This window comes from Triturus cristatus, chromosome 4_2 (genome assembly GCF_964204655.1).
Source record: "Triturus cristatus chromosome 4_2, aTriCri1.1, whole genome shotgun sequence".
Taxonomy (NCBI): Eukaryota; Metazoa; Chordata; class Amphibia; order Caudata; family Salamandridae; genus Triturus; species Triturus cristatus.
Genome location: NC_140586.1, coordinates 192,174,548 through 192,192,337, shown reverse-complemented (window position 1 = coordinate 192,192,337; position 17,790 = coordinate 192,174,548). Strand labels below are relative to the sequence as shown.

At 48.7% G+C, this 17,790-nt stretch overlaps 1 protein-coding gene across 1 annotated transcript in view; it reads right to left on the bottom strand.

Moving 5' to 3' along the window:
- Window positions 1-13,758, bottom strand: part of MYH9 (myosin heavy chain 9) — a 318,178-nt gene extending 304,420 nt beyond the window's left edge. Inside the window, exon 1 of the mRNA XM_085601113.1 lies at window positions 13,432-13,758. The gene's annotated coding sequence lies outside the window, so the exon portion shown is untranslated. The remainder of the gene's footprint in view (window positions 1-13,431) is intronic.
- Window positions 13,759-17,790: the final 4,032 nt, after the last annotated feature.

Genomic DNA, 17,790 nt, shown 5'->3' with positions numbered 1-17,790 from the left:
GAAAGGTAAAACAAGCATTTACAATGCAATGGTCTCGGCATTGTTAAAGTTAGAGCTATTGGCATTACTCACGACATTTTTGTTTGTTTTTAAAACATTTAATGAAACGGCATTGTTATTTACAATGTCGTTAGCTTAATCTCTCAAATGCGAGACCTCGGGCCGACTTTTGCTGGTATTTCTCAGTTGGGAGCAAGTAATGCCCCTTTCTCGTTGAACATCTGTGACGCTCTCAGTCTTCTGGGAATTTGAGGAAATTGAATCAGAAGCGCGATTGGTTCTTTAACCCCTTCGCCGCGGCACGAATTTTGCCGCAGCGCTGGGGGGGGGGGGGGGGGGATTTGGGGCAGCGCGGCGCCCCCATGCTCGTGACGGAACCACTCCGTCATGAGCCACGGGCACGCTGTGCTCATGACGGAGTGGTTCCGTCACGACTCCGCCCACTGGCGCTAATCGCCCGCACAGGCGGGGAATCAGCGCCGCGTGGGCGGAGCGGCCGCCAACGGCCACAGCATGACGGAACCACTCCGTCATGAGCACACGGCGCCCGTGGCTCATGACGGAGTGGTTCCGACATGAGCAGGGAAGGGGCTAAAGCTCCGAGAAGTCTTCCAAGTCCTAAAAGGCGCAAGCAGTTTTAAGACGTTCTTAGATAACACGGGATGGGGAAGGCTTGGATTTTCTAAAAGGTTCTCGTAAAATCTGCATTGTTCTTGGGCGCACTAAAAGTTCTGGAAAGCTCTTCTGTGATGCTCCGGAAAACTGAGACTTATTGGTGGACAAGTGACTGACCGGATGCTACGGATGGTTCCAGCAACTCGGACACCCAGAGAGTTCCAGCATACATTGAAAGCGCTGGGAGTTCCTAGCAGGTTGGGAGCTTCCCGAAGACCTGGGCAGCGCTAGAAGTTGGAGGAAGCTCGCAGGCGGCCGCGCTCCCTCCGAGTACCACCCCAGCTTGACAGAAACGCAGCGAGAGAGCTGCGATCAGTCTCCAGTCCCCACCCTCCAGCGAGTGGGAGTCACTGGAAATATTTCACCTCAATAATTAGACATAGAAATGCGTGGGGAGGCGGCGGGCGGGGGCTATAGGAAGGAGTGAGCTCGCCGGGGTGAGGTACGGAGCTCTTCACCTGCAGCCAGGGAAAAGTGAGAAAACGTCCAGATACGGAGTAAATTGGAAACCTCGTTGTGAATGTGCATGATTCAATATGGGCGTGAATTAGTGCTCGCAACTAAATCCATCCCACCCTCCCTCCCCCCGCGACCCATGGCACTGCCAATGTGACTCCTGGCCTGAAAGGTCGCCACAGCAGTGCCAGGAACAAAAGCTAAACACGGCTCTCGCAATTCTTTTTAAAACGCTTTCTATTGCAGCAAGCGGGGGCGTTTGGCTGCCATAAATACATTCAGCAGTTCACCTCACACTGCAAAGAAAGTGTTCGCGCCGTTTCCTTTCCATCATTTGTTGTTGCGGTGTTGAGAGAAGCTATCATAAAAGGTGATGTTTCTCGGTGTCACATGGAATTGTCAGATGAAAGGAAAATAAGACTGAGATGTGAATAATCGCTATGAAGAGTATCGACGTACATGGGGCTGCCCGCGGTACAGACGTCTGTCTCCCTTAAAGACATGGCTCACCTCATCGACTCCTGTGGGTTGGCCTCGTAGCACACAGCACAGACATGTTTTGGCAACACAACCTCAGGGGCTGGAGAGCCTGATACGCCATGAACACCACCGCCTTTCTGAGGTCAAGCAGAAATGCCTTGGAGAAACGCAGCGGCGTTATTCGGGGTCGTGTTTCTCTTTCTCTCGCCATTGGCTGGAATGTTTACATTCCAGAGGAGAGAAAGAAAGTAAAAAACTTGCCCCGAATCTGAAAAATACGGGGCTTCTTTGGAGAGACAAAGCTCTTCTCCAATGGCTGACCAGCATTTAAGAGACCAGCCAATGGAGAAAAGGGAAGAAGAGGGGCGGGTTAAAACCCCACTTCTAAAACATTAAATCTCGCGAGCAAGACTGCGCAAGCGCAGCCGTCGCTAGCCGAGACCTAAAAAGGATTGTGGCAATGGTTTTGCCAAATTATATACTCTGGGGAGCACTTGGTGAGAACACTCTAGCTCAATGGTATTAGGGCAATATAAAGTACAGGTAAAGCATGCCTTGGACCATAGCTCAGCACGATGTGCTTAGGGCACTTACGGAGGAAAAGTTAACAGGACGGAAGTGTAAAAAAAAAAAAAAAAAGACGACCAGGTCAGGCAGACCGCTTGTTTTAATCCTATATTGTTATGATAAAGGTATTTATAGAGCTAGACTATAGGTGGTTACTTTCCTAGCTGTATCGCCAACAAACCTCATGGCACAAGTCAAGCCTCAACTCAAGACAATTCTCCTTCAACTGATGTTGCTCACCAGGAGCTAAAGATCACATAGGCCACCGTTCCTTAACCTCACACGGCTCCTTACACAGCAGATCAGGTCAATATCTTGAGGTGAAAAGATGCTGGAAATACTGCGGGTTAGGTATCCTTCACATCATGCAGCAAATCGAGAAATACAGTCAGACCTCAAAAAGCACCTCGAAAAGCCTGCCTTGAGAGCTATAGGAATGTCTGTGCTCAGCTACCAGGTACCAAGAACTTAAGCCATATAGCAGGATGAAGGCCATACCCAGTGGGAAAATCTGTTACAAACTTTCGAAAGACCTAGAACACCGCAAGACTGGTGTTCTGACAAGCCTATCCCAATGAGCCACACTCAAACCAGTCAGTCCGATCGTGCTTATCAAGGGAAAATTCTAGTTTGCGAAAGAAAACTAGAATAGTGCCACTAGCAAGAAATACCACCACCCCCCAACACAGATGACAACTTGAACTGACCATCACAAGTCATACCTACCAGCAAACCAAAAGATAAAAACCTGGAACACCGACCTAAAGTCATAAAGATGATTGCCCCACGAGTCATGAAAACCACCTGCAGGACTGCCAACTCTGGCTTACAGGTCCCAGCATCTAACCTCAGGCTCTAGCTTATCCAAGAGAGATGCATCAACATCAAATTGTATCAGACCAACCCATCGTCCGGAGGGCTTATGTCATTAACAGTAAATTGAAGTAGTTATCAAAGTACGGATCTTATAAAGCGATATAACATTGCCATACCCTCCAGAGGGGCAAACTGACCAATTTCATTCATTAGCGATTCTAACATTACACCGATAGTTTAGAAATAAGGCAGTACCAGTCCATATGACAAATCATGGGCAGGCTGGACCACACAATTTAAAGTGTCTGCAAATAAATACCTGCAGGGACAGTCTATGAACAAGTATGTGGTTGTATCCTAACTGGTCCAGGATGCAGGCAGTTCAGGCTATACTGTCCCCACAAGGAACAGGGTCAAGACTGATTTGCATATGGCTGGGTCCAAACTGAGGTGGTGTGGTGAGCAAAAGAATGATAGATTTAACCCAGATCCTTGTGACTGGGGGTAAACGTTTGCATTGTCGAGCATTCTGTCCATCAATTGTTTCTTTTGTATCCTAACTGTGCCAACTGGTCCAACTGCCAAAGCTCACCCACGTTAACAGATGACCAGCTTCATGCTCGAGGATGTTGAACTGCTTATTGGCCCCAACTGATTAAAACACCACAACCTTCATTTGCCCAACACCAGCATGCGACTGCTTTTCTATGCCATGGGCAACTTTAAGGCATTGATTTCCAATTACAGAATGGGAGCCAAAAGCCACCCATGCCTACGCTGGTCACCCTGCAGTGTTAGTAAATCTTGAGATTAGGAAACATTTTTCTCCAACGATGGGTCTCGCTGGAAGAGAAGCCATTAAACTGCTGGAGTGCCAAGCCTCTCTCAAAACAGGTACGCTCCTATGATGCATGAACTTTAACAGTTCAATCTCGTCTAGAGTTACTTGGTGTACTTGGATAAGAGCCTGGTGAACTCGCTGCAGATCCCAGACGAGAAGCGGTGACCTCATTCAGACAGACAAGCCATCAGAGGTTAAACCGTATTGTGCCGTCTGCGGAAAGCTACAAGGTGACATCATCAAGTTGCTCAACCGGATGTCTCTGCGTACTATGACACTCCACATTTCACTCCAAAACGAGCACCTACAATATTAGATCTGCACATGGACTAGCTGCCTTAGTGGGGGGGGGGGGGGGGGGGGGGGGCGGCGGGGCATTGGGATGCAAGCACTTAAGAGCTATTCAACGAAGAAATTGACAACTGCTATCAAGACTTTGAACAGAGGCAAGTCAGGGGCTTCTTCACCGGCTATTGTGCTGTTCAGCAACAGCCAGACTGCGTTTCTGGGTCATAACTGAGCCAGACTACTTTGGCATTAGTCCAAGTGTTGCCCGAGGTCAAGCTGGTGTTTGGACGGCAGTTCATGGACTCCTGGACCATGAGACACGGATGCTGAGGAAACTACTGATGCAACCAGACTGCATCTTTGGATTAACTGGGAGTGTAAACTTGAGCAGATGTCATGCCGACTTGTGTCTTGACCCCCATCGAGGCTTGAAGAGGTGCAGTCATCAGGAAAGAAGTTCAAACCTTGGTCCTTGTGTGCAGTTTGAATTGGGAAATATCAGCAGCTGTTTTTTTCCCTCCAGACACGTAGAAAGCCCTTTAACAGCAGAGGAGCAGCCATTACTTGACTGCTACTGCTCCTTGTTAAATAATGTTGCTCATAGGTTATGCAATAAAAGTTATTTTGAATGCGGTTTGCCACTAGGGAGTCTGAACAGGAAAAGTCAACGAAAATAGCACTTTGCAAAACTCAAGATTAAAAAAAAAAATAACTGGATAGGAAACGCTGAACTTTGTTACATCCCAGGCCATTTAGCCTGCACGAACTACAAGCACAGTTTGCCATAAATCCCTCTAAAGTAAGCCTCAAAAGCCGCAGACAGTAACTGGTCTCAGGACTCTTTGGTCCTACTTACAACACAGCTACCCACTAACTTTGCAGTCAGGAACCAGTGCCCAGCAGCAAAGCCGCCTAGATTAACAGTAAGCAGGCATTACAGCTTCCACTCCATTGCAGGATTATGAACATATATCAAGTGTCTGACCCGACAACTCTGGCTTCTGTGGTGAAACATTCCTCCTTTATTGAGGACATTACATCTGAGATTTCCAACGAGACATCACTTGCACCACACTAATACTGGAGAGGGACATGTATCAACTACTCACTCCCTTACACAGCGGAAGGTTCAATGAGCCAATACCCAGGAACTTGCAGCTGAACCAACAACGTATTTCACACCAGGGTAACATGAGCCAAGAGCACAGAAGTCATTGAGCAAACATTGCACAGGATGTCCCATTCTTGAGGGGCAGTGTCACCGCGAACAGAGATCCTCAGGCCTCACTGCCATAAGGAGGCCTACAAGTAGAAGAAAACATGCTTTGGTGTAATCATTAATGCAAGCAAGTGATGATCCAATACAAACTCATAACTGCAAAGGAGCATGGTCAGGCAATGAGGCAGAAGTGCAGCACTCTAAAACAAGAACACACTTGGAGCGAACAAGTGGACTGGATGTACTGTACACAGATTAAGTCAGTTATCAGTGAAACCGTGCAGGCGTGAAGGAAGTCAGAGCTTGCTTGTTTTGTGTGTGAAAACAAGTAAATTCAGCGAGTTACATGGCAAGTAATTGCAGATCAGCATCAAAAGCAACACACAAAAATTCCACCTTGGCATTGGTCCTGCCCCACCTACTGCATGGCTCTCGTCTAAGCTCCTATCCCACGGACTTGGTTGAAAGCTCTTAGAAAGCATTTCCCAGCTAGACGCAGGACAAACGAAGTGTCCCGAAGCCCTACTACAGTTAACAACCCCCCCCCCCCCACGAGTATCAAAGCAGCATCACAGAGGCAGAGGACTCCTTCGAACCACCTGGGGAGGTACGGGTAAAGACAAGGGGCCCATGGGCTCACTGGAGTGGTACAGAGGAAAGCAGAAGACCTCACCGGTGAAACAGTTGCTTGGACGGCATCAAGAAGCAGCCTACCGAGTATTTTGAAAATAACCTTAACCATCAAGGAAATATTTAAAACGAAACAAGACGATTACCTTTAAAATTTAAGTTTCAGTGTTTGGAAAACAGAGCACACACGAGGCAGTTTCTGTGCAGAGTTGACTTTAATCATTGAACACTTTTGGACAGATTTAACACGCAGAAAGCGTGGTTTTTGCCTTCTGCGGAGACCGAGTAGTATTGATTCTAAAAAAAAATATATAACAAAATAGTAATAGCGATCTAGTATATCCTGTGTGTGCATCAGACTCAAATCAGCAGTGGACAAAGAGCCAAGAGTAACAAGTCATACCAAGAAGGGGCTGATAAGCAACTGCCGGGTGTGGTACCCAGGTCCTCATTAGCAATGCTTTGCAGTACCAGTGTTCAAATTCCATTCCACCCGCAAGACTTAATGGACCTACAGATGAGGATGCTCGCTGTAAACCCTTTACCTTGCCCTGAACACTCGCACACAGGGTACGGTGGCACTGAGGTTGAAGGGTTCCTTCATACAACGACCATGTAGATGAATGGTGTTCTCCTGTAGACCCACCACCCTTTCCAAGGGGCCAGTCTACCTACAGGGTAGAGAGGCCTGGCTGGTGCAGGATGTCTGCCTACTAAACCCCGCCCCCAATCGAGGTTGGTGATTTCATAAACCTCCTGCATAGGAGACTAAACCCGCAGGATGGAGCGACCTGGCTACAGTTCCTGACCTGGGGCACCATCCAACCATAGAGTGCAGTGGAAGGGACAATATCTGCAAGACAGAAAACCCTGGCAGGTGAGGGATGCAGTCCGATGCCTCCTTCACACTAACCTGGGGCAAAGTACTGTGGCACAGCTACTAACCCCTGACCCCACAGACCGGCCAAACAGGGTGGAGCGGTACAACTCAACCGCATTCCTGAAGGAAAGTACTCTCAGAGCAGAGTGGGCTTGCTATAGGCACCCAACTAATGGAGACTCATGGGGATACCCACGCAGAGCGCTGTGGTGAAGCTACAGGGCCTACCATTCACCCTGCCGAGGGCATCCCCCCCCCTCCCCCCCCAAAAGCACACTGAGACCCAGTTTTAAACCCCTGACCCGGGAGAGTTTAGCTGCAGGGCTCTGCAGCAGACCTTCGCCCTAAAGGACCACCCTCTGGTGGGACTGCGCCTGCAGAGCGAGGTGGCCCAGACATACACCGACCCTTGACACTGCCACGGGGGTCGGTCCACCCCTAGGTGAGCGTCCCGGCACTAGACCCTTTTGTTTACCCAATGGGGCCCATCCACCCGCACGGGCAGTGACCGCGTTGCAGATCCCAGTCCAGTGGGATTACCCAGCTGACGAACGCACCGTTACAGTGCCTGTCGGGGTACAGTACACCCTGCGACGCGCCCTATCCGGCGTCTTTCGAAAGGCCTCCGGCCTTCTGTTGTAAGCAGCAGCTTCTCTTTCCTGCTCGGCGCTGGGTGCGGCCGAGCACAGGGCCTTGGCAGCGTTTAGCTTCACAAACAGGAAGAATGTGGTAGAGATAAGAGGGGGGTGAGCAGGCACAAAGGTGACTTCACTGCAGGCTGGAGCAGCTCTCAACTTCAAAGAGCAGACACAGGAACAGCAGAGACGCCTCCTCGTGAGAGGAGACGGGCCTGGGCCAGACCCGAACCACCCCCACCACACACACACTTAAGTGGAGCATTGACATCAGCCAGATCTTGCCTGCCTCTCCAGTCCAAAGCAATGCAACATTTAGCACAAGGCCAGGTCTAGTCACACCTGCAAACCAAAAAAAAAAAAAAAACATGGCCCCATCACAAGTTATATTAAATACTAAGGGCCAGATGGGCCCAGATAACATTACCCCCGTTCCCTATTACATATTACCCCCGACCCCCATCACCCAGTTTAATTAATTAGTGCGGAGGTGTTTTTCCCCCAGTTTTTAAACGTTAATAGGCCCACGGTTGTAAGAGCGCTTTACAGGAGACCAGATTATATCGAACAAGAAGGCCACATTCAATGAGGAGAAATCTTTGCTGTAACATGCATACAATTAGGAGCACATTGGAGCTCACGGTTTGAAAGTAAAATCGTGCACACTATCAGAGAACGGGTTTAAACCGCAAAGCAGCATAATCAAAAATGCATCTATACATGCATCTGCACTTGTTCAAATTGGATATTAATGTCTCATACAGAAATGGAATGACAACATTTATTATGTTTCAAGACAAGTGGAATAAGGTCAGCGCCATCTCCCACTGTAAACACATATAGCCAAGAAGCAAAAAACCTCCATCAAGGTTATGGAAACTCGATGAGGACTAGGTAAAGAGGCCTCTGACATTGGAAAGCTCAGTTGGGTCCTCAGAGGACGCCTAGGCCATCACGAGGCATGTGAACCACTGGGAACTCACTAAATCCAGGGATAACTTAATACGCAAGGGAGGCACACTTAAAAGGCCCTAACAGCCACAAAATCAAATTAAGATACTTGAAAGGAAACAAAAGCAAAAAAAAAAAAAAAAGGGCACCAAAAAGGCAAGGAGCTTGGACTATGACAAGTTTCATCCCAGAATACTTAAGGTCATGATTGCTAGGGTTTATTGCCTCCACTAAAAAGTCAAATCAAGGGTCAGCAAAGTTACAGAACCCCTCCATCTCTCCTTTTCCTGCATCTGCTTTACTAACTACCCAAGCAGATAGGACTGCTTTCACAAGAGGCCATTCACCTCACTCACTGGATATCCATGGGTCAGCACTGCTCAAGACAGCAGGCTTCATATAGACCTCAAGAACAAACTCACTGGCTGCCCTGGAGGGTAAGACTGATCTTACCCACAACTCAATACACAAACACCAATTTATTTAAAGAGCAAGCTTGCTGTCAGTATGAACACCTCCCTAGCAGGTTATTCATCAAAACATCGATTGAAACTGCTACTCTTTGCCAGAACTTCTATGTGGTAAGGCTCACAAGAAATGGGCCTGTCTGGCAGTAGATCGACAGCTTTCACCAGCAGTAAGCCCTCCAAGCAGGACATCTACATATCTCACAAGCATTGCGCATAACTGTTACAGTCCTTAGCAACAAGAAGCATACCTAGCAGTACCTCACTATAACTACATCTACCTGGCAGAGCCCTCCCTAGAAGAACATCTACAGCCCTTGCTGACAGCCTCTACATTCGAGGTATCTGGATGCTTGGACACTGAAGTCTTTACGCCTGTACCCCCTGGGTTTGTGTTTGCCTCCCACTCGCCTTCGTAGAATGATTGTACAGAGCAGAAGAGTATCAGTCGGACACAGAGGGCTGAATAAAAGAGCAGTTTCAACTCTGGGCCATCAGCATTCCCATCGAGTGTCTTGGCCAGGACTTCAAGGAGCAAGATAAGTGCTTTAGGAACACTTTCTATTCTAAAGCTTCACCCATGACCCCACATTGTCCCCAGTCAGGCCAGAGAGTGAACACAAGTAAAAGCACTGCCCTCAATAAGGGTGGTAGAAAACCATACTGTGCTTACACAGATGGGAAAGGAGAAGAAACTTCTGCAGATAGTGATCAGTGCAAGGAAGAGAGATGTGTTGGAGTAGCACCGTGGTATGTATAAAACAAAAATGCCCCAATGTACTTTGCAGGAACTCACCGACTGCTGAATCAGAGCACAGCATGAATATTCAGTGTACTGGCCAAGGGCAGAAGTACAGGGAAAGGTCAGTAGGGTCACATATAGGCCTGAATACCACGTTCAGACTTTTAAATGTGTGGGCATGGGCAGGAGTAGAGTGAGCACTCTGTATTGTACGCCATCTCAGGCTATACTATGGATTAGTTGAATATTTAATGCAAGGCACAAGAGCCAGCTAGAGTTGAGGTCTCCTGCGAGTACCGACTGCCCACATCCAGTGGTCTAATGTATCAAAGTGTGGCCTCTGGAAAGTCAAGGATGTGGGAGATGTGCAGGGGAGGAAAGAGCCCACAGATACAGAAGCGAAATGGCACCATAGCGTCATGCTCATTATCAAAGCACACAAACCATGTCAGATGATCCCTTCACAATCCAGGAACAAAAGGCCAATGAAGAAAGTGTTCATGAAAGACCGAAGGCACAGCACTACGCCCAGGTGATGCAACCTTGTATGCCAGATATGGTAGCATAGGACCCAGACTGCGCAGCACCTCACTCAACAGTTAACGCTTAGAGTTCATCACACGCCCACCTGCAGAGAGATCTGCCCTCAAACTTACCTAAAAATAAATATATATACATGTTCACCTGCCCGCCACAACTTAAGCGTCAGTAAGGAGGATCGGTGACCCCCAAAATATAATTCTTTAAATCCTGGCCAGATCAGATGCCGATTTGTACACAAAATTAGGGCAGCACAGCCTTGAGCCCAAGCAATGAGCCGCAGCCAACGTGGAGCCATTTCGTGCCCAAGGTGGGGCAACAGCCCTGTGGGCATGTAGTGCCCCAGCACTGCCAACAGAGATCCCATGTTTCACAGTACCGCAGCGAGGGTAAGGAGTCAGAGCACTAGGCCCAGGTGCTGCAGCGTTATGCGCGGGTGGCAGCACCTCTCGTGAAGAGCGGGGGTTTGTTTTCTGGAAACAAATCTTCGCAGTTGTTTTTGGTGAAGTATTTTTTATGGCAGTCTACGCCCGCCGTCTTCGTGCACAGACAACAGAGGCGTGAAGGCCACACCCGAGTTGCTAGTTAGTTGCGGCGGCAGAGAAGTGTAGTGTAGTTAGTGACTTCTAGCCAACTCACTCACTATGGAAAGTTTCAACCATTGCCGCCCCCTCCCCCCATCATAGACGCAAACGGTCGATCAAGGGTGACAGCGCTCTCCATTAAATGTAAAGGTTTACTAGCTCTAGCGCAGACTGCTCACCGCCCCCGCCCCTATCGTAGGAGAGGTGAGGGGGCGGCTAACGCAGCGAGCGGCGCGGATTTAATGCATCAGGAAAAGGAACTCGAGGGAGAGTTAGGTAAAAGTTGGACCAGCCAGTCTGGAAACAATTAATGCTGTGCGGATAGCAGGATCCCAGAAACATTGATTATCGGACGGGTTCTCTACCCCCCCCCCCCCCCCCCACTTGCCCCTCCCTCGATAGCAAGTACTTAGAATATAAGGAATACTGGGAGTTATTAACAGTCAGATTACTTTACAGAAATACCCAGTTCCTTGAATTCCGAAATAGTCTTTGGAGGGAGCTCTGCAGTTAGGACGTTAGTGTATCCCATTAATGTTCTAAAATGGCGTTTCAAATAAACTTAATTGTCAAGAGGCCAACAGAAGTACATGAGGTTTATCAAGGCACACGTTACATTGTTTCGCTTTATGTGCTACCATTGTATGCAGAGCGCACCGATAGGGCCTTGAATACCATTGACCGATGCAAAGACAAATTACTTTCCTGCGTCTTTCTGGTAGAAGGCATTGTTCACCCCTTCAGCTGTTGCAGGATATGTACATGAGGCTTATGCCATGCTGTTCTTTCGTGGGCGTCATAAGAGGTATTTACACAGAATCGGAGCATATTGTGCTTAAACGCAGAGTTGAAAAAGCAGTATGACACCAGATGTGCCATGAGAAATATTATTTGGGATGACGGAGTGAAGGCAGCATACCCTCAGAAATACTTCACCTTTCGTGAGACATTGTCTCACCTCAAAAAAAAAATGCTAATTCTCTGCTTCTGGATATATACTAGATATTCAAAGACGCACAGCAATGCCACAGGCAGAAGACCGCAGCAGAGCTCAACCTGAATTCATGAAGACGTGTACGGGGTGGAATAGGATACAATATCTAGATACAAATAGCAGCTCTGGCCTCAGGTACATTAAGCCTTCCTTGTTGGCCTCAGAAAAAAAGTAAAGTGTTCTACTTGGGTATGAACATACAGAAGATATAAATCGTGTGTATGTGCAGAGGCATGTGTGCCACAACCATGAGACAGCAGAAGTCCGACTTAGGGAATGTGGAGCAATATGGTATATATAGGCAAGAGATGTATGCATATACACAGCAGCACCACACCCAGAGGGCAGCAACAGGGCTGGGCTCAGGAACAGCAATACTTGCCTGGGGCACGCAGTCTGGAGGAGAGAACTCTCGGGGGGAAGTTAAAACAGTACATTAAACTAGAGTCTTTAGGATCTTAGTGAGGTGGGCGAAAAAGTGAGCTGAAGTCACGGGCAGTCGCAATATATTACTGCAAGTACTCCTACAATTCACACGCGTTACCAAGAGATACGACAAGTGGCATATACAATATCTAGCTTAACAGATCTTTGGGTCGAAGAGCCAAAAACCACTCGGGACGACACAGATACAGTACCACAACAGTCAGATAACTGGCATAGATACTGACGTTATCAAGCATCTAGCAAGAATAAAACAATTAAAGCGGGGAGGGAGTGATCTATGCCGCAAGTGATAAACACAATACACATAGTCACCGCGCGGATACTTAGATTAAATATATTGAAACAGGGAGCATACATACTATCTGAAAAATGTTAGGAGGAGCTAGAAAGAAATGATTGTTTAACAAAACCAAGGGACTGCTTTCTATACACACATTTAAGGGTAAAACTCAGTATTTACCTTCCATCTGTACAGCCCGTCCCCCCCAACTACGACGGCTTCGTATGCTCCCCAGTCACTTAGCTTAAATTAAGTTTTATACCTCCCAGTGGCAGATGTCGGTTTCTCTTCGCACAACGTCGTCCTCCCCCAAAGGCCTATGTGCATTACCTCCAACTTCTGCTCAAGTATACCCCTTTATAAGCTGAAGGCGGTCCGGCCCCCCTTACAGTCTTAAACCTGCCCCAAATCCACAATCGTTTTACCCAATTAAACTGGTAATCTAGGCAGACGCATAACGCCCCACCGACAATGACGTACGTCAGCCCCACTGTATGTCACCTACAAACCCTCAATCTAATGTCTGCTACCTACAACCCTAAATTCATGCAGGATACGCCCCCAGGCTTATGCATGTTGTCTAGGATCTGCTCTATCCCTTTACCTTGAGGCGCATATGTTATCTACCAATACCCCACCCGCTAAAACTCATATCCGTTACTTAACGCCCTCACCTAACCCCAATTGATGCTTACGTCTGCCATTAACGTACCATCACACGCCCGAGCCTTAACCATGCTAACCTTAAGAAAGGATAACATTTGTTCCCACTGCCCCACCCAACACCATGGTGCGAGCCAAAATCCAAATATCATCCGTAAAGATTAATGCCTCTATACTATCCCGAACACCCCGGATAAAAATGTGGGTCCCCCGCCGGAGCCTAAGGTCAATTAAGCCTGCCCCAAAAAGATCGGATTCTGGCCCATGCTCCGTTACCTGATAGTCAGAAGTTTGGCAAGTGGTGCCCTCTCTCTTCCGGGTTCTAGGATGGCAAACAAGGTAAAAGATGACCTGTCACAAGCCGGGCTCGAGGGGGCTACGGCACTGACAGGCCGCGGGAGGCGACGTCAGCTCTCGAACACCACAGCCACCAAACTCAGAGCCGCACCTGGAGCACGGCCGGACAGACTAAGGCGGCTTTGGGAGACCGGCACTTGGGAGCGGCCACTGAGCCCCGCCCTGTCTTCCCGCCCAAAACCTGGGGCGGGGCAGCCATACTTCCTAGGCTATCGTTGGCCAAATCTGACAAATCGATGCCGCCCACGAACTAGCCGTCACGCCCATATGCAATGGCGACTGGACAGCCAGAAGAGACGCTAATCTCACCTCACTTCAACAAACGAACTGTTCCCAAGCGAAGATGGCCGCTGTCGAGATACGCGTCATAATACGCGTGCGCAATATGTCTTGAAAGTATGACCGTGGACCTCAGGAGGGCCGCTGCCCAGCATGGCAGTCCTAGAACAGGCAAGGCGGGGCAAGTTGCGCCCGCTTCTAAGCAGGAGAGAGTAACGACCAATCATGTCCGGACTGGACAGGGAAGGCGTGGAGGAAGTTAGAAGTGACAGCGAGAAGGAAGAGGTGGCAACTAAATAAAGGAAATTGCGTTGCTTAAGGGTTTAAGCAAACTTCTAAGTTTCACCTCACTCACACACGGAGAGCACGAGAGGACGGAAGTTTTCTGTATTTCTCTGTCAGTCTATCACAGCATGTGCAGAGAGGGCAACAGCCACTGCCTGTGAAATTGGGGTGCACTATGCATGCCTCCCCTTGGGCACTCGGGTCTCAATCCATGTAAACAGGTAGGGATCTAGAAACCATACAGTAACTTTTGAGTGGCATGTCTGGAGATCAGCATAAGACGGGGAAAGAAATGAGATGATGAATGGAGTGCTGAAACTTTTCAGACACTCATCCCCAGTCACAGATCTGGGTTGAATCCTTCATCGTTCTTCACCACCCCAGTTCAGACACAGCTATATTCAAATCAGTCTTGCCCCTGTACCTCATGGGAACAGTCCAGCCCGAATTGCCAAGCCATGTCTTCCCTGGACCAGAAACAAGCATCCTGGGAAAGGTTTCGGGCTAACAGCCCTCATCAGCCAGCATAGCTTGAATCCAGTGGCAAAGTGAGCAAGGGCATACCCTGCCAACTTAGGGTGAACAAAGCAAACACAAGGAGATGATGGACAGAGCGCTGAAACTTTTCAGACACTCACCCCCCAGCTCACCCCCAGTCACAGATCTGGGTTGAATCCATCATCATTCTTTAGCTCACTTCGCCACCCCAGTTCAGACACAGCTATATGCAAAGCAGTTCTGACCCTGTGCCTCATGGGAACAGTCCAGCCTGAATTGCCAAGCCATGTCTTCCCTGGACCGGATACGAGCATCCTGGGACCGGTTTCGGGCTAACAGCCCTCATCAGCCAGGCTAGCTTGAATCCAGTGGCAAAGGGAGCAATGGACCCACGTCTGTGCATACCCTGCCAACTTGTGGCAAACAAAGCAAACACAAGGAGATGATGGACAGAGCGCTGAAACTTTTCAGACACTCATCCCCAGTCACAGATCTGGGTTGAATCCTTCATCGTTCTTCACCACCCCAGTTCAGACACAGCTATATTCAAATCAGTCTTGCCCCTGTACCTCATGGGAACAGTCCAGCCTGAATTGCCAAGCCATGTCTTCCCTGGACCAGAAACAAGCATCCTGGGAAAGGTTTCGGGCTAACAGCCCTCATCAGCCAGCATAGCTTGAATCCAGTGGCAAAGTGAGCAAGGGCATACCCTGCCAACTTAGGGTGAACAAAGCAAACATAAGGAGATGATGGACGGAGCGCTGAAACTTTTCAGACACTCACCCCCAGTCACAGATCTGGGGTGAATCCATCATCATTCTTTAGCTCACTTCACCACCCCAGTTCAGACACAGCTATATGCAAAGCAGTCCTGACCCTGTGCCTCATGGGAACAGTCCAGCCTGAATTGCCAAGCCATGTCTTCCCTGGACGAGATACAAGCATCCTGGGACCGGTTTCTGGCTAACAGCCCTCATCAGCCAGGCTAGCTTGAATCCAGTGGCAAAGTGAGCAATGGACCCACGTCTGGGCATACCCTGCGAACTTGTGGCGAACAAAGCAAACACAAGGAGATGATGGACAGAGCGCTGAAACTTTTCAGACACTCACCCCCAGTCACAGATCTGGGTTGAATCCATCATCGTTCTTTAGCTCACTTCGCCACCCCAGATTAGACACAGCCATATGCAAATCAGTCTCGACCCTGTGCCTCATGGGAAGCCTTCCATCTCAACATATGCCCCTCCCCCACATCAGAATGTGCAGTACTTACACCCAGTGGAAGAAAACCGATCATCTGATTGGGTAAACCAATGGGAAAGACCATCTGCATTACCATGATGTAGGCCTGCTTTATGTTCCATAGTGAAATCTAGTCCCAGCAGAGATATGGAATACCTGATCAACTTTGGGTTCTCCCACTTCATTGCCATGAACCACTTGAGGGACTTGTGATCTGTCTCTACCAAAAACCTCACGCCAAACAAGTATGGCTGAATCTTCAAAGGGCCCATACTATGGCAAAGCATTCTTTTTCAACAGCAGACCAGTTCTGCTCCCTGAGGAATAGTCGCGGCTGATAAAGGCCACCGGATGCTCTCTTCCCTTCACATTGAGCTGGGCATGAACTGTCCCAACTCCCTTGCCTGAAGCATCTGTCTACGCAATGAAGGTCTGACTGTAATCATGGGCCTTCAAAACTGGTGCATTGCATAGTGCTGCCTTCAGTTCATCAAATGCCTTCTGACACTCTTCAGTCCAGATCACCTTCCCGGACTGCTGCTTAGAAGGCAGGGCTGTTAATTTATCAGCTATGGTCCCACAGTTTGCTGCAAAGTTCCAATAGTAACCATTAAGGTCCCAAAAACCCTTACCTGGGTCTGGGTAGTGGGAATCTCCCAGTCCAGCACCGCCTGGACTTTAGCCTCCAGGGGGCGAATCTTCCCATTTCCCACCTGATGCTCAAGATAAGCAACAGAGGACTGCCCAAATTGACAATTGGTTGCCTTGATGGTAAAGTTTTGCCCCCTGCATCCTCACCAGCATCTGCTCCAGGTGTCCCATGCGGTCCTCCCAGGACGTGTTGAACATAGAAATGTCATTCAGCTACGCCACACAGAACCTTTCCTGGCCTGACAATACATGGTTGACTAGGCGCTGGAAAGTGGTAAGGGCATTCTTCAATCCAAAAGGCATAACTTTACACTGGTAAAGGCCCCTCAGGTTTAAAAATGTTTTTTTCTCCTAAGCACCAGGGGTTAATGCAATTTGCCAGTAACTGCTGGTTAGATCAAAAGTACTAAGGTACTTGGCAGCACCCAACCTATCCACCAGCTCATCACCTCGGGAATAGGATGGGTATTCGTTTTTGTCACAGTATTTAGACCTCACTAGTCCCCACAAAAGCACAAGTTAGCTGACCCTTGCTTAGGCACTAACCACAGTGTTGGCCCAGAGAATACAGGAGGGTTCAACAACCCCCAGGTCCAGCATCTCGTCCACTTCAGTCTTGATGCACTGCTGGACCCAGTCTGACATCCTGTACGTCTTGATCTTAATAGGCAGGATGTCCCCTATGTTATGAACACAGACAGGCGTCAGCCCAGGGGTAAATGAAAAGAGAGGGGATAATCTCCCTAGCAGCTGTTTACGCTCCACCTGCTGTTCAGGTGTCAGTTCAGAGGCAAGCTTAACTCCCACAACTGAACCAACCTAGCCATCACCTTGCAATAAGTCGGAGTGGCTCACTCGCCTCTTCCACTTCTTCAGCCATTCCAAGTAAAGAAGCAGTGTAATCCCTGGCAAGACATGGCTTCAGCCAAATAACATGGAACACCCTTTAGGGCTTCATTGTGGCACCAGTGTCAACTAAATAGTTGACATCAGAAATCTCCCTCACAATTTTGTAGGGGCCACATCACTTGCTCTCCAGAGCCCGGGGACAAATCGTCTTCAGGACCCACACTTCCTGGTCCTCCTGGTAAGCAGTCAGCAAATTCTTCTGGTCACACCACTCCTTCATCAGCTCCCGGCTGGCTTGAAGATTGTTCTTTGCTTTACTCAAGAGCTGGGCCATCAGTCTCCGGAGGTCCAGGACGTAGTTCACTACATCATGGGTAGGGGACTGAGGGTTGCCCTCCCAGCCCTTCTTCACTAAAGTCTGGGGACCTCGATCATGATACCCAAAAAGAAGTTCAAAGGGACTGAACCCTACTC